General features: G+C 39.2%; 1 protein-coding gene across 8 annotated transcripts in view; it reads right to left on the bottom strand.

Annotated features, from left to right (window-relative positions):
- bmpr1ba (bone morphogenetic protein receptor type 1Ba) overlaps positions 1 to 23,616 on the bottom strand; it is a 90,865-nt gene that overhangs the window by 66,585 nt on the left and 664 nt on the right. For 4 of the 8 annotated variants that reach the window (XM_088076689.1, XM_088076693.1, XM_088076694.1 and 1 more), the window contains exon 2: positions 22,022 to 22,076. The exons of 2 other annotated variants lie outside the window; for them this stretch is intronic. The gene's annotated coding sequence lies outside the window, so the exon portion shown is untranslated. Of the gene's footprint in view, positions 1 to 3,975; positions 4,028 to 16,255; positions 16,450 to 22,021; positions 22,077 to 23,616 lie in introns of those variants that run through there. 2 more of the 8 variants (XM_088076690.1, XM_088076691.1) reach the window with 2 other exon arrangements.

Raw genomic sequence — 23,616 nt, 5'->3', positions numbered from 1 at the left:
AATACAGCCAGACTCAAGCAGAAACTGCACGTAAAACAGGTTACTATAAGTTGGCAAACATGTACCACAGGTCTGTTATTCTATTTTAGCTTGATGTTTTTCTGTTTCTACACTTTCTTTCTCTGTTTTAAACACACACATCTATGAGAAGGCTGTATTCCACAGCCAGCAGCTGCTCTGTAAATGTATTCACAGCGACCAGGCTGGATTAAATTACAATGAAAACCATTCAACTCATTTACGGGCCGTAGTCTCCCTCTGACAGGTATCACAAGCTTAAGTTGCTACATTTGTATAGAGCTTCAGAACTGGACTTAAATATATGATAAATATGGAAATATGAAAAAGAAAGAAAATGGGAAAAGGTAAATAATGGGAAAATGGGAAATTTGGAAATCAATAGAATTTTAATGTGTCTGAAGTAGCCTAGTTACTGAACCAATTAGCTGATTGATCAAATTGTCAATAAACAGCAGCTTAACCTGCATCTATACTTACCATCAACAAATTGTTTATAAAATTGTTACTTCATTGGTTTGGGACTGTTGGTCAGACAACACCAATCATAACAATGTATTTAAAATGTGAAAACACGGCCCAATCGACAGCAGAAAATGTTGGCAGTGTTTGTTTCTGTAACACATGGAAATATTAGATTTTTTTCATTTAGTATGAATCATATTAATCTTTCTAAAGTGACGTGTTCTGATTCCACGTATATGAGCTAAATATTATTGGGAGATGAAGGAGATGGAGGGGATGGTGGATGGTGTGACACCTAGGCTACCAAGCTGCAGACCTGCAACCTGCCTGTGAACACAGTGGAGAGTTTAACAGCTAAAGAGCCAGAAATGTCTTTCAAGACTTGGTAGAGACCAAAAATAGAGCTTAGAGAGAGAGTGACAGGGAATAATGGACCTACATTTATTAGGTGGCCAGAAACATGCCTCCAAATTATTTATATTAACTTCTGTCAGAATCATATTTACAATTTGTTTCTGCTGCTCCCAAGTGGCCAAAACTATAATATAATCTTCTATAAATCAAAAGAAAAAATATAAACTGATTAACCAATAGTGGATATATTAACTATTTACAACGGAGGAGGCCATTTTATCAATCTGTGAACAATCAAAAAAAACAAGGAGATAAGAGATCCACCCACTGCTGCTTTCCTTCTTGCACAGTTAATTTAGTACAGATATAACAAAACTCCTTATTCAAAGCAGAAAATGCTGAAGACAACCCTGAGACAGACAGCGACCGAGACGAGGGAGGCAGACTGAGTGCAGCGAGGCAGAGAACCAGTCTGATACTTGTATCATTTATAACAAGCAGCACAGTGTGCTTTATTCAGCTGGAAAACAGATCTCACACACAGACAGGCTTCATTTAACTTGCTCATCAAATTAAAATTGCCCCGCGTATACATGTACACACTCACTGTTTAATTCAACATTGTAAGAGTCATGAAAGGATGCTGTCTTTTTTTCTGTAATGCAAAACATTCGGAGAATCTATCTATGAGACAATGGCAATATTGACGCCAGCAGCACAAAACATCAAGCTTTAATTCTCTTAGGCAAACCCCTGCCAGCTCCAATAAAAATCACTCAGCCATACTGTAGCCTCAGCTGAACTTTTCCCCTTTGCTCAAACCTTTTAAATATGACATAGATACTGCCTTTCTGGCACGGGACGTAGATGCAATTTAAAGCAAACTATTTTGTTTACCATTTAAAGTCCTCATGCACATTTGGTCACCGGACAACTACAGTTGTCATGTATCCTATCTGAATATTGCTTTTAGTTTTCTATAAGATGTTGTTACTGAAAATATCCCTATTTATTCTGCGACTTGCTGACAGTCCGCAGAGGGACTCACCCAAAGTGCATCCTGTCAGTCAGCGTCGGCAGACCACCCCTGCTGGCTACACCTGCCAGAAAATGTTGACTGTGTTTGCAGAGGTTTGATTGACGTGCTGACGCTGGTGACTGACGTGATGTGTTTCCCCAGAAAACACCCCCAGAGGTGTGAAGTACAGTATGGAGTCATGAACAGGTTAGAGCTGTGCCTGTGTGTGTGGGTCTGTACGTGGATGTATATGTGTGTGCGATGGCCGTTGCAGTGTGAATTTTAAGGAGGTGTCTGAGATAGAGAGCAGCAGTCTGAAGGATATGACTCATTACTGGCTGTATAGACCCCTCAGTATATGCACCTTCTCTACCTGGAGACTCAAAACAAGGAACAAATGTATTTACCTGCCTGGTTACCAAATCTGTTACGCCTGTTTGCTTTTTTCACCTCAACGCTGTGAGGTTGAAATGTTGTGCAAAGTCAACTTGTGTAGTTTCACGGGTTAAATGTGTTGCAAAAAAAAAAAAAGACACTTGTTAGTCAGGGGTTATTGTTTGGTTTCTTACAACAGGCTCACACACCTTTTGAAATATTAAATGTAAGGACAAGGGACGTCCCAGTCAGATTGGAGGGAACGATATTAGGCTCAGTCAACACATATTTTAAATGATCAAGATTGTCTATTTTGAGCATGCGCCACACCCAATCCTTTGTAGACGTCCGAAATCACAAAGGTGTCGTAAACGGAGAGCACCTCTGGCAGCAGATATTAGGTTTTAAAGCTGCTATACAAATGAGTAGAAACTGATTTTTTTCATGTTCATTTTAACTCCACCACTTTCATTGAATTGAACTTTATGTTGTTTGTTTTTAGTGAACTAGTTTTACTATGATGCTGTAATAAGCGGAATTGCGAGTGACTTTTATTTGTTGTTACTGTAAATGTTACATTTCAGCAATAACACTATTTTGAAGTGGAACTGTGATTACATTATTCATTTATAGTGTTCTGTATTTTTATTACAAAACTACACTGACTGGATTTAAGAGCAATTTCTAAAGACATATTTTAGTTGAAAAAAACAAATGCTGCACTAAGTGGAACTGTAACAAGAGCCATATAAAATATTTTTAGTTTGTTTACTTTGTTATTTTGTAAAAAATAGAATTTAAAATAATCATAAGAATTGTATTACACTGCAGAGCTATTAAACTGTCGAGCATAAACTCTGGAATGATTTTTAATAACTTTTCAGTGTGCAGTTTGCGGCATGTCACCCCCACTGTCTCTCCCCATTTCACGCTTTGTCTCTGTCCTGTCTCAAATAAAGGCAAAAAAAAAAAAATAGAAAAAAAAGACTAGATCAGGACATCCCTAGTAAGGACCTTCAAAGAAATCTCCAGGCCAATTTCCCATAATTTGAAGAACCCAACACGGCATGCCAATGCTTCGCCCATGGTGTGATTTTTTATGGATTTGCTTCAGGCTCTGTGTCGGACCATGTGGATGTCCCATGGACCTTTAACAAGCCAGCCTTTGTAAAGGTCTTTGGTGAACCACAGGTTCTGAAATTTAGATTTTCCAGGCATACCTGAAGGTTCGCTTAATGCTTTCTCGCTCGCTTGCTTGACCTCAACCACTCATGAACGCAAATGACAGTTGCTCGTTCTCGAGGCAGGTGGTGTGTGACACAATGACACAACTGTGGGAGACACTCATGCAGACCTAAGGCCTTTTACTAAAGTGATGCCAAAAAGAACCTTAATTTCTATTCTTGGATGAATTCAAGCACTTTCAATGATGCATGTCCAATTATGCCTTTTTTCAAATATTTTCAAGGCCTTGTTTTTTTTTCTTAATACCAAAAACACTTCTTGTATTTTAAATGAGTGTCCTGCTAAGTTAAATGAGCTGTGACATAGGGCCTTTACCTACAAAAGAACAGTTTGATGGATGGACTAACACATTTGGAAGATCAAAACAGTTGAAACCTGAAACACACCAACAATTATCCTACCAGTACATAAATCTCTACTTTTTTTCCTTCTCTTTTCTTTCTTTATTACACAAAACAACACACACATAGAGACTTGACACCACAACAAAGCAGGCCCACCATGAAATCAGATGCTCCTCCTGAGTGAATCTGGGGAATCAAGCTCTTGTTTCTGAAATTAGAGAGAAAGTGAAATGTTTTCCAAGCGAGAATAACATCTACAGTTGAACTTCAGTTGATAAAGGTCAAGCTGTCCTGAATCTGGGCACAATTCAATAGTCGACATCATGTCAGACGCTGGACATAAAGTACCTATTTGGGTGCAGGTGAGTTTTTAAACATGAACATTAAATTCAACTGACCTTTATAATGGATAACTGTAAACATTTTAAGGATTTTTCTCTTTGGTTTCAAAACACGGATAAACCACGCTGCTGTTACAGAACCCTTTGCTTACTCCCAAACATTAGACCCACTCGCTGCTCCTTTATAACATTATATGCGGGGCCCTCCATACCTGCAACCCACTCTGACTAAATCCCCAAGAATGTGAAGGAAAAGAACAGAGAGAGACAAGGAAAATGTAAATATCTGTTGCAATAAATCATGGCATTTCAATATAATTGAGGAAAAATGTGTTTTTGTTAGCATGATCATTGCTGCACTTTCTAAAAATCACTTAGCATCTGAACAGCAGCTATGTTTACAAGGACATAATAATGTGATTATGGCCAAAAATTCAAAACAGTTTGTTTACATGGTTTAGTAAAAGTATAACAGTGTTCCCTTGAGTTCCTTAAATTGGAATCAACTAGATTTACTACTTTGTGGTTGTAGGCCTTCGTACACCAGTCAAGTTGCACTTACAGTTTACATCCATGTCTGTGAAAAGGTGGATGCTTCACACACATCTTTCAACTGGCAGCACAAAAGATCTATGCAATTAGTAAAGTTTGAAGGTGGGCACCCAAGATTAGTGTCACTTATTCAGTATCCGAGCAAATGTCGTTGAGCAATGGCCAGAAAAGTGTTTTTGTAGAGCATTATGATGCCACAGTGAAGTTGACTTTTCAGGTATAAAAATGTCATCACTTCATAATTATAGCCTATTAGACAGCTGTGTGAAACTCTGTCATAATTCGTGTATGAATCATCATTTTGGAGGTCACAGTGACCTTGACATTGAACCCTCAACTACCAAATTCTTATCAGTTCATTCTTGGTTGTACTAAATTTAAGGTGTTCTTGAGATATAGCGTTCACAACAATGAAACAAGGGCACAGTGATCTTGACCTTTAACCACCAAAATTCAATAAATTCATCATTGAGTGCAAGTGGACATTTGTGCCAAATTTGAAAAAACTCCCTCAAGGCTTTCTTGAGATACTGTGGTCACAAGAATGGGACGTACGGATGACCTGAAACCATAATGCCACATAACAATGTGCCAGTACACAAAAACTTAATCAGTGAATCATTTATAGAAAGTGGTGTTTTGTCTTATATGATTAGATACATTAAAGGCTTATATGTTTACGGCACACAATGTTTATATTATATATATATGTATAAAAAAAAGCCTAAGTCGTTTTGTGAAATGCAGTATAAATGATAAATTATCGATTTTGTTGCTGAATTTTGTTTTGTAGAAAAAACAACAACTTTAAATAAGGAATACGTCTTAGTATTTTTCTGACAAGGACATTTAAACTTTTTGAGAGTTTTGTGACTCTGACTCGCTCTCATATAACGCCAGTCACCAGTAGTCCAGCACTGAAACTGGGACAGTTTGAATACACTTGACAGGCATGTAGATACACTAACAAGATGTCAAAAAAGTCAAGTTTCAAAATTTGCAAAGATGACCCCCAAAGGTTGAGTGCCAGATATGCCAAAGGAAAGAGGTGTATCACAAATCTACAATGACCTTATAACTGTAAGTAACAGTGTAGCCATATAGAAAGATATTCTTTTTTCTATTATGGCTATTATTGCTAATGTGCAAACTGCATGCTAACAACGAAGCTGATTGTCTTGTTACTTTAGGGTGCATCGACTAATGTTTTCAGGTCTCATTTACCACATTTCATTTCTATAATTATATTTTCAGCTATAATATACAGTATATTCTGTTCATCCTTATTTGATGGCAGGGACTTAAAACAGCATGTTTTTTCCTCTGGATGGATGGCCAGCCTGTCAGGGTTATTATTAGATAGATGAATAAAAAACAGACAGCAGACACACAAGCAGACAAGAAAACAACACAGAGAGGCAACAAGAAGGGCACAGTCAGGGAACAAACATGCAAAACTAATTCATACGGGATGAAAACCAATCTTAAAGCAGAGCCACTTCACCTTGAGAACGCCTTGTGGCAACAAATAGCATCCACAGCCTACAGATTATCCTTAATTTCCTGCAGCAGAAGGCCTGGCTGTGGATCAGCTCAAACTAGTTTTCATTGCTTAATTACATACATTTGCAAAGGGTCAGGAAAAGGTTTGGAATCTGCTCTTGCAATTCGCATGGCACAGTAGCATCCCTGCCAACCAAGCTGTGAAGTCAAAACTTACAGTGAAAATAATACTGCATTTCAGGATCTACAAGTATCTTATCCAAGTAAGTATTAGTAGTAGTAGTGATTGAGAGTTTCCAGGGGAAAGAAAAAAAGTAAAAAGCAGCTGCAGAAGAACAGCATTTTGCTAATAACAGTAACACGCAGAAACCTACCCAGACATACGCAGTCTTCACACTTCTTGGCTGTACGATATGGAAACGTCTCAAAAACTCTCCACACTCTTGGTATTTTAACATGGGCTATTTTAGTCTATCTCTTAAGGCATTCATTGTTTAACCAGCTGCATGCTGAATATTCCATTTATATTTTATTTGACATCCTTCACCTACCTCTGTTGAGTTTAAGTTCACCCCACAGAGCCCCTCACATTTGTCTGTGCCAGTCTGAACTTATTAAATCTTAAAACAGAATAGCAACTTCGGCCAAATGGATTGTTTTACTATTTTATGAGCGTGTGCCTCATTTCTAAGCAATTTTTTGCCAGTTTGTGAAGTGACAAGATGTCAAACAGCATATGTAGCTGAGTCAAGTTCCTGGCAACAGAACAACTTTAGAGCAATAACATCACTGGCAAAGGAAAATATTCTCACTATATGAGCCAAGTATGAACAGGAGTTAGTAATCAAGGAAACCAACAGTGTCCTCCTTTTACAATGGACACTGTTTAAACCATGTTTCTCAACACTAAGTGGCCTTTTTGTTAGACATATTCACACTTAAATTCATGACGAATGATATTCACAAGATAAGCCACTAACACAAGAGAAGAAGTTGGTCATATGAACGGGTGAGTAGTCACTGTCTATTTTAATATATCAATTCAGTGTTTCTCACAAAATTAAAGTCTATCTACAGCAGCTGACAACCGGGGTAAGGTTAGGTCAGCAAATTTTCCACTTTTTTTTGTGTGTTTGTTTCCTTTGAGTCAGTCATTCTGTGTCCCCTCTTTAAATTCAGACGTTTTTGTAGGTCCTTCAATGCAGCGCAGAGGCAAACGTGAAGCAAACGTTAGGAACCATTAAGTTTCATTTTCATGGCATCCGGCTTTCTGCTGCTCTGTCTTTGCCCCGTGTAGCTCAGAGAGTGCGGTGCATTGAATAACCTGTCAGTGTATAAATTCTAATAGCTCTCCTAATGGGGGTCAAGCTCCAAAAAACAAGAAAATCAATATGTGGCAGCAGATGTTTTAATCATGGCACAAATAAATGTATGCCTTGGAAACTGCTATAAGCTATTCTAAGGAATATTTGGAATTTCAACTAATTTATTTTTTAATTTTTAATGATAGTTTCTTCCATCCTCATGCACAAGGGAATTCACTGCATAAACCACTATATAAATGAAATATTGGACACAAGTTAATACTATACTGCCAAACACTAGACAAATACTTTACATCAAAATCCACATCTGATGCAGCTCAAGTGTTGGTGTAAAATGTGATGAGTATGTGCGAACGTGCTTTTCCCTCCTCAATAAATAAAACATGAGCCATTTCTAAATGAAATAATAACCCAACACAAACATTTTAACATTGTCACTGAGCATCAACAAAACATTAGTTTGTCATATAAAATCTGTTAGCTGGCCACTAATTCTCCATCATTTGCTACCTATTTTCCATCTCACAAGTTCTCAGACAACAAAGGACAGCCTCGTTGGGTGGATTTCTCCCCCCTTTTTCCCCTCCAGGCGGCCGCAGGCCTCGTAAATGACTCCAGACGCAAGGACTCTGTCCACCATCTGACAATGATTAGGACATGGCCCCGCTGAATACAAGTAGAGCCTGCACACTCAATTGCTGCAACACACCTTTATATGCAGCAAAACTAAACATGCCACCCACAAGTTTCGAGATTCAGGCTGGTGACGCCAATCAGAGCTGTATTCAACTGTAACTTGCCATTGTAAAGCGATCAGATTTACTTCATTTCAATTTTGGGATATAAGGCAGAGTTGGTCAAATTAAACTAAAGGCATTAGACGAAAAATTGTTCCCTTTGCGTGCATCAGTTTGATGTTTCAGCACTGACACAGCAAATCAAATCCCCTCATACCTGAAATACACTACTGTAGTTGGGACAAAATCATTTTTTTAAAGTGTAGAAGCGCTAAAAAAATGACAAAATGTAGAGGTGCACCAAAAGAATCAGGTTTAAGTTGAGTTGTGAAAGGTCAAATACAGTTGGAGTGTTTTGAATGAGTGTATACATTTGTTTGGAATAATATCAGCATTTAGAAGCACGTCCCATATTAGCATTCACTGTCATGCACATACTGCAGTCATATCAAATTTTCTTTCTCTGTCCATCTGTCTTCCTTCCATTTTGTCCTTCTTTGTGCGTTCTCATTTACACACACTCAAACACACACACACACACACACACACACACACACACACACACACACACTTTGTCTCTTTCCGTCTGTCTCTCTCCTCCACCCAAACATCTGATAGTGATTATACCACAGCCTCAGAAACACAACTCACTTAACTCAACTATTAAGTGAGTTGGTACCTCTGACATAATTTGTTCATCTACATGTAGAACTAACTCTCTCTCTCTCTCACACACACATGCACGCACACACGCACACACGCACACGCACACACACGGCCCTCGGGATTTGCACAGCAAAGACAAAGTCACTGAGGCTCATGAACATGAACACACACACACACACACACACCTCAATCACACAACCACATGCACTCTCCCCGTCTTTCTACCCTTATACCCCTATTTCAGGCAGGACCCTCATCCTGTCCACCCCTCCCTCCCTCCCTCCATCTGCAGTCCCCTGGAACAGAACAGTCACGGCTGTGTGCACCGTTGATTAGCTAGAACCTGAACCCAGTGGCAACACTGGAAAGCCCGCTGTTCTTTTCTGTGTATCCTTTTACAGAGAGGGAGTCTCTGACAACTTGGCTTTCCCCGTCCTATTACCTTATCTTTTACTAATGTAACCCCAACATTAAGGCAACTTCCATTGTTCCTAAGATACCTTTTCTTTCACACAGCTGTCACCAAGATTCAATAAAGATAACAGAGATGAAGAGCGGTGGAGAAAAAGTATACGAATTTAGATAAGGCTTACAAGATTCACACGCTGGCGGAACATGTGTGGATGCGTGCAGGTCTGAGGGTGTAAATATGGCGTGTGTGCGTGTGCATGAGGTTATTTGCTGCAGCTAATTCCTTAATCCCACAACATGTGCCTGAAACCTGCAACAGATGCCTCACACACACACACACACACACACACACACACACACACACACACACACACACACACACACGCATATACACGCACAGGAAAACACATTGCTCTGCTATCGTTACTATTAATCCCTGCTCACTGTGCCTGCTGCATGTTGCAACATGAGAGCTATAGGAACTGGGTTTAAGAGAACAAACGAAGAATTATTTCCCCTCCTCGGTCAGTAAACTCTCTAAAAGAAACTGGTGTGTTTTACAATGTACGTGACAAATCCTGTCATTTTGATTCGGCTTACTGGAATGCCACAGAAGGCAGACTCAAAGAATCCACACAGCGAATTCACAAACAAACTTGCTGATGTCTGTCGACCGCCTGATCTCTGTCTGCTTCTCTGTCTGCTGCTGATATAACTAATCTACACAGCTGGCAGCTCTACAGTGATTCACAGTGGCAAAAACAGATACCTTGTACCATCCATTTTCCCCTGAGTAATCACTACAACTACTGCCGCCAGTATACCACAACACTACTCAGAGTTTCCCGGACATTCATTCATTTATTTGTGGCAGCCCACTATGATCAAGACATTTGCAGTCACAAATTGATTTTATGTTCAGAGCTAGGCCATTCATTTGGAGCAATATTGTAATATATATATATATATATACACCGTGCAGTTATCATAGCAATCTTGAAGCCCAGACCATACTCTGGGGACAGATGAAGCAGGCGTAGTGAAAGTCAAACTTTTTTAGATGTGATCTGATCATCTCTGACTGGATTGCTAGGTCAATTATTAACCCTGCGACTCAAACTCCTCAAACTACTGGTTATGGTGCTCATGCTGCATTCATGGACCAACGAAAATGTTCAATTTAGAGAGGGGACACTGAAAGATAAAACAGGGACATATACAAGATTTGCAAAAAAAAAGAAAAAAAAGGGATGTGTGTCATTTTACCCAAAGTTGAATATTTTTAAAATCTCAGCAACCACAAATAAAACAGCACTGGCACCTTTCAAAACAACTATTAAAAATAATAAATTTAGGGGCAGCCAGTAGCTCACCTGGTAGAGTGGGTGCACCATGTTCAAAGGCTGCGGTGGGCGCAGGGTCAGTTCCAATCCTGATCCTTTGCTGCATGTTATTCCCCTCTCTCTTCCCCCTTTCACGCTACATCTATCCCCCAAAATAATGTTAAAAAAGAATAGTAATAAACAATAATAATTTTAGCTAAAGATTGCTGAGACACGGTTGAAAGTGGCACAACTAGACAATGCAGTTTTACACGTGACTGCATCTCATTTCACAATACTTCATGAATAAGAAGTATGTAATTCAACCTGTAAAGAGCACAGAGTTTATTTTAAATAATTCTGGAAATGATGGCAATATGAATGCTGATCTGTCTGATGTTGGTGCATCCACACACAGCTGTCCCAGAGAAGGTGAGGGTTTCCTGGTGGCTCATCTGGCAGAAGCATTAAACCTGGTCCAGCCATAAAACATTTTAAACCTGAATTGTAGCCTTAACCTTTCTGTCAGTCCCATTCTACGATGTCTTGTGTCATCTGCTACTGTACCCTGAGTAGAAAAGCCAGCTATAAGCCTTAGAGCATAACGTACTGCAGCCAGGTAGGTGAAGGGACTTTTTTTTCATACAGGAAGCTGAGTGGACATGGTTCAGGGGTTTTGCCTTGTAAAAACACTGCTCCCAGCATATCGCATTGAATAAAAAACTGGTGAGCATGTGGTGCAAATTTGTGTGTATGCACGCACACCTGTTGGGTTATGAATGTGGACCTGGAAATGCTGGTAGCATACATGTGAGTGGGTGCAGGAGAATATGCACGTGTGCAGACAGGATGTCTAAAGAAAGATGAAACATTTTAAAAAGAGATTAAAAAAAAACTAGTTCCAGTCTTCAGATTCTAGAGAGCATAAGTAAACAGACCAAGACATTTATGAATTCTTGATTAGTGATGCTTCGTGCAGGACGTTACAATGTTGTTGCAATGTTCCCAATCGATGCGTGCGTGTGTGTGTGACCTAATATGCAATCATCTGCTTGATGGTGTTTGGCTGAGAACCTGCAGGGCCCTGTTAGGGACATCTGGTCTCTCTTGGACCCTGTTACTCATTTCTTTCTCATTTTGGATCTTGCGGTCCACCAGATCTGGCAGAGTTGATCTGATGTTTGGTATTAGGCAATTCCCGCTTTTTTTGTTTTGTTTTATATCATGTAGCTAATTAGATCTGCAAACAGCAGCCCTCCCTCTACAGTATCTGGTTTGATGTGATCTACATTTCTATGAACCTCACATTTCCTCCATGTACTTCCTGTTACTGATCTTCAGTTAAACTCACAATAAGTCTCTAAAGAAACTAAAAATACAGAGTAGATCATAAATATTAAGCTCGTCTCACCAGTAGATGTCAGTGATCAATGGAGTCCCATCATGGCTGCATCTATTAATAAAACTCATTCAGTAAGCATTACCCTGTTGCACAGGACACAATGCAAAGACTCCCAGAGGCCTGGTTCATATCATAATTTGCTAGTGAAATGGATATCCACCGGACATGTAAGTGAAGAAACAGGCCCCCTCGAGATTTGATTTCACGTGCATCAGATTCACTATCTTATGGGGCAAAATTTGATTTAGTATTGATCAGATTTAATTACGCTGGAATAATGACTGTGGAAAACACATTGGCGAGCCCATCATTAATTTTTGTCTCATGGGGAGTTGGTGTCTGCAAAGGCAATGTGGACGCAATTTCAGCCATCAGAGTATCAATGATGTGCCACAAAGCAATACATCTGCAGCAGCAGATGGAGAAAGAGAGACAGACAGGGAGAGAAAGAGAATAACTAGTGCCTTCTGAGTTTGATTATATACATTACACCCCATTCTCTGCCAAAGACGCATCTGCACAAATCAAAGAAAGCCATTCATCATTCCAGACCTAAATGCACGACTATAGAGGAGTATTAGGAGACAGACGGTGAAACAGAGCACTAGACAAAGAAGCAACCACATACCACAGAGAGGTGCAGATAATATTTGAATAGTTGCAATTTCTTTTTCCACTTAATGGCATTATCTTCAGGGCCATCTGCCTCAGTCAGGGCAAAAGAGTGCCTGTGAGTCACTAACATCTTTGTCTGTTTACCTCATCTTCAACTTCACACTGAATGACTGAGTTAGGAAGGCTTTGTCAAAATAACAGCGCCTGTGTGATTAGAGGTGGTCAGATATTCTGTTTTGCTATGAATTCAGACTTCTTGAAATTTGCAGCATAACACAGAATTGCTCATGTGTTTTAAAACCCAGACACACCAAACCGAGATCAGAAAACTAACAGTGTTTTGTCACCTCTTGTCAACTGTGTCTTAGCTAAAAAGTTGCAAAAGAACACACAGCAAAAAATAACATCCTAATGCCAAAAACCATGTACATTTAAAAAAAAAAAAACCTCCATAGTAGACGGCGGTCATCTGTAATCATCATTAAAGAAGGGAAACCAGAAGACCATTATGACCCTGGTTATTCAGTTAGCACATCAACAACGTAAACCAATGTTAAAAATGTAGGCTGAGTCCTTCGCAGTGGTCTGGGTTTGATTCCAATCTGCAGCCATTGCTGCGTGTCCCCATTCTCTCTCCCCCTTTCCTGTCCTTTTTGAGCTGCACTGTAATAAAGGCAATAAAAGTCCAGAAATGAAGCACATTTACCGTGGGCAACTAAACAATAACACAAACCACCAGGAAATGTTTCTGCAAAAGAAAAACAATGTTACCTGATGTAACAAGTCTGTTTCAGTCTCACTCTCTATTCACTTATCTCTTTGTTTACTTAACATGTCTCTTCTCGTGCACGGAGCTAAATTCGCTGACGGGCTCCTCCATGTCCGACACAACAGGGCGACAGATGCATCAACAGCCTAACACTGACCAATGGCTAATTGTCGGTTTGTGCGCCAGGGCCTTTAGGCCATCAGGACAGGAATGAGACAGGAAGTCAAGGTTTTCCATCATTCAAAAAGAAGTTAAACTTCTCAGACATTCTCAGAAAATTATAAATGGCAGGTCCAAAACTTGAAGTAGTTTGAATAGAAACCTGAAAACTGATACTCGATGCTGCTGCTTATCAAGAATAACTCAGCCTGAGTTACCCAGCCCTTCCATATTTTACTAAAACTATCAAAAAATTTAATATCCAGGCCACCAATTCTGCATGTACCTGCCCTAATAAAAGTTTTAGTCATGAGGGGATGTCTAGACCAAGAGGTGAAGGCACTTCCTGAAACTTAAGAATGACACTTGCTCGTAGGCAAATATTTCTCCCCTCATCGATGGAATGGCACCTCAAAGGAGGCACCATGAAAATTGGGGTCTCGGGTTTGGAGGGCAGGGGGGATAAAATTGTCCAAAGTGAATCCAGATGCATATGTCCTTATTTCCTTCAGTCCCCCACTCATCACTCCATCATTTCTCTTTTTTCTCTCTCTCTCCTGTGAGTGAACTACAGGCCCTGTGATTACTTCAGTCAGGAATGAGCCAAACCAAACACAAGGAGACAGAGTTGTGGTCTACCAAAATATAGAACAGCCTCACAGTTCAAAGCAACAACTGTAGCAGCTTAAAGTATCCTCAGGGCTCAACCTGTTAATGTTTGTGATCAGGGATGTTCTTATCAAGACAATGTTTTTTTATTTTAGTCATTAAAATGTGCATTGTTACACACAATAGAAACGATTTAACTCCAAAAAGGTTGTGAGAGACTGGAGAGAATGAATTTGCTTTTGCATAAAGGGCCAAAAACAAAGAGTAAAGAAACAAAAGAGGAGTGGTTGAGCTATGTGAATTAGAGAGCAGTGAGAAAAAATAGCCAAATAATGAGATCAGAAGCTGGCCGGTAGTATGTTTTAACATCCGCCCTATGGGACACAAGCCTAAACTGATTCTTTGGGCTATTAGTCGGGCTAATAAATCATAATTTAACCTTGTTTTATACCTTCAACCTCTGCTGATATCTGTGGCCAGCAGCCTTATTTTAGCTGCAAAGTTCGTCACAGTAATTTGCTGATTACTATGATCTCCTCTTGGGTCCTGGAACTGTCCTCAATAAACAGAAGGCTGGAACATTTCAAGTATTGTTTCTAAAGGTGCTGATGCCAACTCTTTGTCACGTCATTTAAAGGAAAAAAGGAAGGGGAACACCGGGGGAGGAGTGGCTGAACTGTGGTGCCCTGTGTGAATTATAGAGCACTGGGACAGAATAACTCCATCATGAGATCAGGAGAGGCTGTGTGTGTGCTTAAATGTCCAGCCTGAGGGGAGAACAGGGGAGTAATGGAGATGAAGATTAGGATAATGAGACTGTGCGGCTGCATGATCTGGCACTAAAAAGATAAGACTGATAAACACACGTGAACATAAACACACCCTATATGATACCTGCATACAAAACATACTGACACCTCAACTTTATTATCTTTAGGGACTGTAGATACACACAGAACATGCACACTTGCACACAACAGCTATTCTCTATTACACACATCAGGACAGATTTAGTTCCACACTGGCTTTATCAGTGTCTTCCTCATCATTAATCTGCAGCTACATCAACCCAGTAGGCAAATTTCCTGTCAGATCCTATCTTGTCCCTGCAGCTGACAGCCTGCACTAACAAGTCTCTTCATAACTACAGGAGTATTAAGACAAACACACTCTACACTGGTCACTCTGATTCAGGGCAGATAATTATTTACAATAGCTTACTAACATCAAATTTCACTAGTACAGTAAAGTTAATGTTTCACTTGTAATAAAGGTCAGAGCCTTGATTCACCCTGCCGAGTGCTTACTAACAAATATAGAAAAAACAAACAAATGGATTTTGGTATTGGCTGCCGGATCGCCATTAGCGATGACAGTAGGTAAACAAACCAATCCCACTGTGTGAAAATGATAATAGGAAGAAGTTTTACTACATGCTTTAAGTCCAAATGAACTTAAAAATGCAATTTAAAACCTTTACGACCGCAGTTCTGGTCCTGGAAAGAGTTCAAACTCAACATTTGAACATTGTGCACCTGTGTGACAATGCATGGCAAAAAAATATAATAACTCAATTTCTCTGTATTCCTGTAGCAAAATCCAATCATGTTTTCTTCCCGTATGAATGATGAGCCATTACACAAGCTTGTACCAACCAAGTTCAACCAATATAATCACAACATACACTCATCAATGAGTCAACAACTTTTTGCCACACAGAGCTACGATTTAGTTAGCGAGCTAGCAACAGCATGCTCTCTGAGCTGGTCTTTGCACCATTGTTACAGGCTGCCAGCTTTGTGCGTGTGAGGAGAGTTACTCTGTAGCTGTCCGGTCAAATGTTTGGTTGATTTACTTTACTGTACATTAGGGATGGGGAAAATGATTCACATAAGAATATCGATTCTCGTTTTTAACGATTCAGAATCGATTCAAAAGCCCTAAACACTTATAGCCCTTATTCTTAACCGTCTAAAATTACTATCATTTAGAAAAGTCTTAATAGTTTTTGTCGGATCGCCTTACTTTTTTCGCCGGTGAGAGCTGCCGGCTGTGCCGCTCAGAGGGATGTCTCCGATGCATCGTAGCTCTTTTAGAAGCCTCAGTATCGAGCCTGGGATTTCAGGTGTTTTTACGGGTCCTTGTTCAATAATCCATAATGATAGATACGATATTGGGTGTCTTCCGTCCATATTTTATCCATATTTCGATGATAACAGTACATTAGCGGCGATGCTAAACGCCATATTGGTTTCCCATGGTTCCATGGGGAGGTCAGCGGTTTGTTTCGGTCTTGTCCACCAATCGGAAGACGAGCTGACGCTTTGTATCCGCTTACGTATGCCACACGTGATCTGGAGCAAACTGCACTGTGATTGGCCTAATCCTGCTGTATCTAACGCTCTGTGTTATTGGTAGCGCCTTGTGCATTAGAATAAACGCTGTTAGTCCCAATAATAATATTAATAACAGTAATAATAATAATAATAATAATAATAATAATAATAATAATAATAATAATAATAATAATAATAATAATAATAATAATAATAATGAGACAAGGGTAAATCAGGAGACAGTCTAACAAGCAGCAGGGCCTCATATGGATGTAAACTGCTCACTGCAGGTAGAGCAGGCAGGAGAATCAGGCCCCTCTCTGAAGTGTCAGGAGAGTGATGTGGCCCTCTGCATCATCACAGATAGGAGCTGCTTTGCAGAATGGCACAGATAATGGGATACACAAACAACTGCAAAAAAAAAAAACGATGGGACTTTTTTTTAACTACAATAATTACAATGTTTATTTTTTCACTTTCTGATTCCCAACACTTGGGAGAAAGGTTTTCTACAACAAAAAAGGTTGTACATAATAAAACCTCCACACTTTGCTTTCATAACATAATATGCCGCTGACAAAACAGACTGAAGTAGATCCTGAAATTACACCACCTATATTTTGAATCAGGAATCAATTTTGAATCGGAAATCGTTTTGAATCGAGAATCAATTCTGAATCGAATCATGACCCCATGAATCGAAATCAAATCAAATCGTGAGATATTGAAAGATTCACACCCCTACTGTACATGCAATCAAATATTCTTTTTCGCTGGGAAATATGACACAGCACAGTAGCTAAAGCACTTTAAAAATCTGAAGACCAAAAATTGCTGCATAATGATGATTTATTTATTTATTTTACATACACTTCATCAAGCAATATTCATTACAATAGTGCAATAAAGGTCAAAGGACCAAAATATTGTAAAATAAATCAATTAATAAAAAAAAAAATTAAAAAAAAAGTATAAGAGTGATCGACTGATCGACAGTTTTTTTAGTTTGACGTCAGTAAAGAATTTGGTGCTCTGACCTGTAAGACCTTCTGGTGTGCGAGAACTTAATTTTTAAGTTCCAAAAAACTATAAAGGAAATCTTGGGGAGTTGCCCTCAATATTATTTATCTTCAATAAATTTAGGCTTGTAGTTGGTAAGGAACATAGATGCTGTTGCAGGAATTGCATATAAATTGGAACTCTATACAGTTGTATACAAATGGCTGAAGTAAAAGTATAAAAACTAAAAGTATTTCTTTTTAGTTCATTCCACATTTAAAAAGACAATGGAAAAGTATAGTGTGTGATGTGCAGTGAAAAATTGCTTTATGTGCTTGCATGTGTCAGTGCATACTTGTTTGAACGTGTTAAAAGCAGCACAGGCAATAGATCACAGTTTCCAAAAAACTTAAGGTCAAATGTATAACTCATCCCAGCTTCAGAGGACAACAAAGGAAGACCGGATGGGATCCATGTGTGTTCACAAGATCTCACACACATACATGCACACATACATTTTAATTCTGCCTACTCTATCTTAAATTGTATAATCCTATTCCAACTGCACAATGCATACACTAGAAGTAATTACTTCATAAAATGTGAGGATAATTTTTTTTTGAGCAAAACATGTTTTCAGAGTGTTAATGTAAAGCACATGTTGTGCAAGTGTCCATATTTAAAAGAAAATACCTGCTTGTGTTTCTTTGGCTTCAGACAGCTGATTGAGCCTTTTGTCAAGATAAAGTATACAAACGTTGTGTACCTCAAAGCACTGAGAGATAAGAAGGAATGGTATCACCTCGAGGAAAATAATAATTTACCTGTCGCATCTATCCACGATAAATCTGAACAAATCAAACAGAGATTTCTGCTGTTTGACATGAGAGAGTCAAAGAGCCTGTCTACAGACGGAGGCGGTCCCGTCTTTACCAAACTGATGGTAACTTCAGGAGTTGCTTAAGGTTTTCCAATCTTGGCTATATTTTGATGATGATATGATTAACACTTGACAAAAATGTCATTACTGGCATCATAACAAAGCTAACTCACCTCCCTGTCACCCTGGTGTTCTGTTGTACAATTCATATCCAAAAGACCTTTGCTCTCGATATTAAATTCATGAATACAAATGATGTCAGATGAGCCATTGCACCGAGTATAACATGTCACAGAAGTTTGTCAGCTTAAGCAATATCCTTCTGTTCTTCAACTTCTTCCTGTAAAGCCTGAGCTGGCAGAAATCTGACAACCAGCAAATTAAACAAGGACATCTGTAAGTAACACTGAAAACTGAAACGCTGCCGTAATTGTTCAATTGCAGTCATTTTAAGACAAGCGTAACTGCAGTATGATTGTGCTAATGCTAAAGTGTTGTCCCTGGAAAAACTGTTACAGATTGCATCCCATAAATCAGAAGCTTTGTCAAAATCTGAAGCAGTGATACTCGATTTACAGCCCAAGGGCAAAATCTGGTTCCTGATAGGGTGTTAGGTAGCTCACTGAACATCTTTTAATTCACAATGAAAATAAACTGATTCACATTTATTTAAACATCAAAGTAGAGCTTTTTTATCAAAAAATGTGTGGATCCCCAGACCTCCCGACAAACGTCAAGGCTAAGTCTTGAATGCCATTAAATTGTAAAAACACCACTATGTACACCTGACTGGTGCAGCAAGCATTGTAAGACTGAAAACATGTTTGTTTGTTTTCTGGCCCCTGTTTCATTGTCATTTTGCAAAAGTGGCCCCTGGGCAAAGCAAATGGGGTATCCCTGCTGTAAAGTGTTGTACTGTATATTTTAAATTATGCAGCCACCATACAACAAACCAAAACACATTTTCTGCTTAAAAAGCCACACTGATTAAAAAAATACCTGATCAATACCATAATGGCATTAAAGTTTAGCACAATATGCCATTTTACACATAAAACCTCTTCTTGCAAATGCACGTTTTATTGTGAAATAGCAGCAGGAAGTCGTAAAGGAAAGTAATTGGCTATTGTGTGCACCTGCATTAGTCATGTTGTAATTGAGATAAGGAAGTGTTGGAACTCAACAGTTGGACATGTTTAGCCTTTCTTTTTCTTTTGTGGCTGGATCATTTTTACAAAGCAGCAGGAGATTACAGCAATTTGGGTGAACCTCAAAACTGCACAAACATATTCAACATAGCTAGCCGCTCTTTTTCTTCAGGACGATGAAGATATAAGGCGTGCTGATAAGTGGGATGCAGTTTCACACAATTCTACATTCACAGCTCATTTTTTATCTTCTTTCAAGGCATGTAAAAACCTCTCTAAAACACGCAATGTTACAGCATTCAGGTAAAGATAAACACTGGAACGTTTCTATAAATCACATTGACACTGTAATTAAGAAAGACAGATCTTTGAGAAGAGGGCCTCAGGCTCATGGCTGCTTTTTCTGACTGTTATCAACTCCATCTCTAAACTGAGGAGATTGGATATTGGAGAAGCACAACACCAGCAAACTGTCCTCAGGTTCACATGAACAAAAGCTTTTACTCTCAGTCTGTGCCCTGATGTCTCTCTTACTGTTGGTCAATACGTTTCTTTGGATACATCTCGGTAGAAATAATGTGGTAGCTGTAATCGGATTTAAGTGCTTAAGGCATTTACGTTCTCCTAAGTTTCTCCCCTATAAGTGGAGAAGCATGAGAGGCATGCAGCCATTAGCCACAGTGTCAGATGGGAAACGTTAAGAACATGACACATTTCTGAAAATCCTCTGAACTTATGACATTTTTGGTCTTTCATGAGCTGCCACCACAGCTTACCCCTGTTGTTACATCCAATTTAACTTCCTCTGTAAACTTTGTGACAGCTACACATTCAAAATAAATTACATTCAATAAGACTGAAATGTCCACACTGGAAAATACGCCTTCAAACTTGTGTGGATTATCTTTTTTCTCATTTTGACCTTGACCCCATTCCAAATTGATCAGACTTTACATGACATTTGATATAAACTGAATAATGCTCCACAGGACTATTGAGCATGTACAAGTAAACTTTGACTATATTCTCTGTCAGTCTTTTTTCCTCTTCGTGCTGCACTCATTAGACAGAAATTAGGTTTGTTTTTGGCAAATTTGCTATTCTTGGCGTGTAGATTAAGCACCAGCAATGTGATCTGAATTTCCAGCAGTCAGAATCAGACACCTCATCTCACATCATGGGATGTCTGAAACTCTTAAGAGTCTCAACCGCTTGCACCCCCCCACACACACACATACACACACACAAAACTAGAGAAAAAACTGGGGGAAGTGTTGTGTTTACAGCTGCTATGTGAAACTCAATTACACAGCCAATTGAGAATGTGGCTGTTTCTCAGATTTGCCTGAAGTGTTCCTGACCTAAATAAGATTGCTGTTCCTTGTGAAGCCTCAACAACTGCATGCACTTACTAGATTGACAAACAAGGAAAACAGTAGACACACACACACACACACACACACACACACACACACACACACACACACACACACACACACACACACACACACACACATCTGGACCTCTGTTTCTCTCATTCATATTTGCTGAGTGTCTTCCTGCGTGGTTCCCCAGTGCTGCTGCCCCCAGACCCCCTCAGATGAGGTGAGGTAAGATTTGGAGCCACAATATTATGCCATCTGGATATACATTCACACATGCTTGCTCATGCACACCCATACACACATACACACACACACACACACACACACACACACACACACACACATACACACATACACACAGACACACAGACACACTCTTGTCATAACCCGCACTGACAAACACCTGGACCTGGTTACTGGACTCGGAGGGAGAGTTGAATACTATGTGCGTGCCTCTGTGTGTATAAGTGGGGTGTATGGGGAATACTGGGTTGTAGGTTACTCTGCGCTTGAGGCTGTGTTGAGGTTCATTTTATTTTTTTTCTGCTTATGAGCCCTTGAAGAAAGAGGCTCACTTCACCAAGTCTCAAAAATTAAAGGTAGGTCACTGCTACTAAAAAATTTAGAGCCATTTTCCCACATACCCTATTGAGTTTGTTTTTTTTAATAAGGCTTCAAATGTCTGTCGTCATGTTTTATGACTTCACCATAAAAGAATAGAAAATCCTCTAACAAAATCCCCAATTTCAATAAAGTGATCCATTGTATTGAATGAGCAACAACCTCTCCTAACAGCAAGCAAGCGTCCAACTATCACTTTGCGTGGCATGAATCTGACGCTCTCTGCAGACACTAAATCCGTTAAATATGCACTTCACTTACATCTTGCAAACAAACAATGTACATATCAGCTGTGCGCTCAACACCAGACTGGAGTCGTATCCACTTTTTACTCTAGAGAACCCACGTTTTATGATACCTACTGAAAATGACATACTGTATAGCCAACAGCAAGTAGGGTGTTATTAGCAAAGGTGATTTACCTTTATAAGGCTACACCAGCCTATCGAGGTTTGTAATACGTCCGTGCTCTCCCATCTGTAATTAAGCAAAACATCCAGCTGTTATTATGAAATTAGTTTTCATTCATTATGTGCATCATCTTAAAAACATTCCAGCAAATAGCATTGATGTTTTTAATTTCATGTCTGCATTTGCTGCCAATTTGTCCAAGTATCTTTCTCAGTGCAATATTTTAATATAATCATTACCATTACTACTATACAAACAAATACAGATAGAGATAGAGAGACTTTATCGTCCACCTCACTGAAAATTTGTCTTTGGCTTCACTCAAAGATACAACATGTAAAAACAATACAACATTAAAACACACAAATGTACAATATACAAGAGACATTAGTGCAAACAGGCAGTCAGAGCAATAAGTTATATAAATATAAATAAATAGTAAAAGAGAGCACGTCTTACAAAACAGTAGTTCCCCTAATACAATTATCCTGTGTTCATCACCTGAATGGCATATGGAATAAAAGACTTCCTATAAATGTTACAACTGGTTTTCGGGACTCTAATCGACGGCCAGACGGGAGCAGCTCTATCTCTGAGTGTTACGGATATGACGCATCTGCAAGTATATGTTTTTCCTTCTTGCATACAGCACTGTCAAATATATCGCTGAGTTGTGTCTGTGACTTGCCAATAACCTTCCCTGCAATGTTGACAATCTTAGAGAGCTTGTTTTTGCTCTTTGCACTCGTACCATGTTATTATGTGAAATGACAAAATGCTTTCAACCAGGTCTCTGTATGCCATTTCAAGTATGTGTTGGCTGACACCAAAGCTCCTCAGCTTTCTGATTAAAAACAGACGCTGATGCTTTCTGAAAGATGCTCTCTGTATTATCATTAAAAGTCAGGGTCTGATCAATAATTGTGCCCAAGTACTTATAATTTTCTACTTTTTCTACAGGCTGATCATAGAGTGTGACAGGGAGGATGTGACTGGCCCCCTTTGGTTTTGTTTGTATTAAAAGTTCTTTTGTTGTGGCCACATTCATCTCCAGTTTGCTGGCCTGACACGAGTCCTGAAGTACAGTGACCTGGCTAAAGTAAGCTTCTTCATACGCAGTATTATCTTCCAGGAGAGGACCAACCAGAGCCATATCATCTGCATATTTGAAAATCTTGACAGTGCTGTAGTGGGTAGACATTCCATATGTATAAATGGAAAACAGAAATGGTAACAGCACACAACCTTGTGGAGCCACAGTATTTAAAACAAGCTCATGTGGGTAGACCCCGTTCATTAAAACTGAGTTTTATTGAACTCAGTTTTAATGAATGGGGTATGCCCTCAAAAAGCTCCAAATCCAGTAAATAAGACCAGTGTTCACATTCATGTTAAAAAAGTCTTTCTAAAAGAGTATCAATTTGCATGGTATTAAAAGCTAAAATCAATAAAAACAACACAAGCAAATGATTTTGGGTGTTGCAGGTGTCTTGCAATTTGGTCCACCATAGAAAGAGTCACATCCTCTGTTCCCACCTGTGCGATTTATGAATAAGGATAAATATGGATTATTCCTTTCTTGTAGCCTGTCTTAAAACACACGCAA

The sequence above is a fragment of the Plectropomus leopardus genome, chromosome 4 (genome assembly GCF_026936395.1).
Source record: "Plectropomus leopardus strain MGB_pleo_1.0 chromosome 4, ASM2693639v1, whole genome shotgun sequence".
Taxonomy (NCBI): domain Eukaryota; kingdom Metazoa; phylum Chordata; class Actinopteri; order Perciformes; family Serranidae; genus Plectropomus; species Plectropomus leopardus.
Note: the sequence above shows the minus strand (reverse complement) of the source record. Positions and strands in the feature narration are given on the sequence as shown.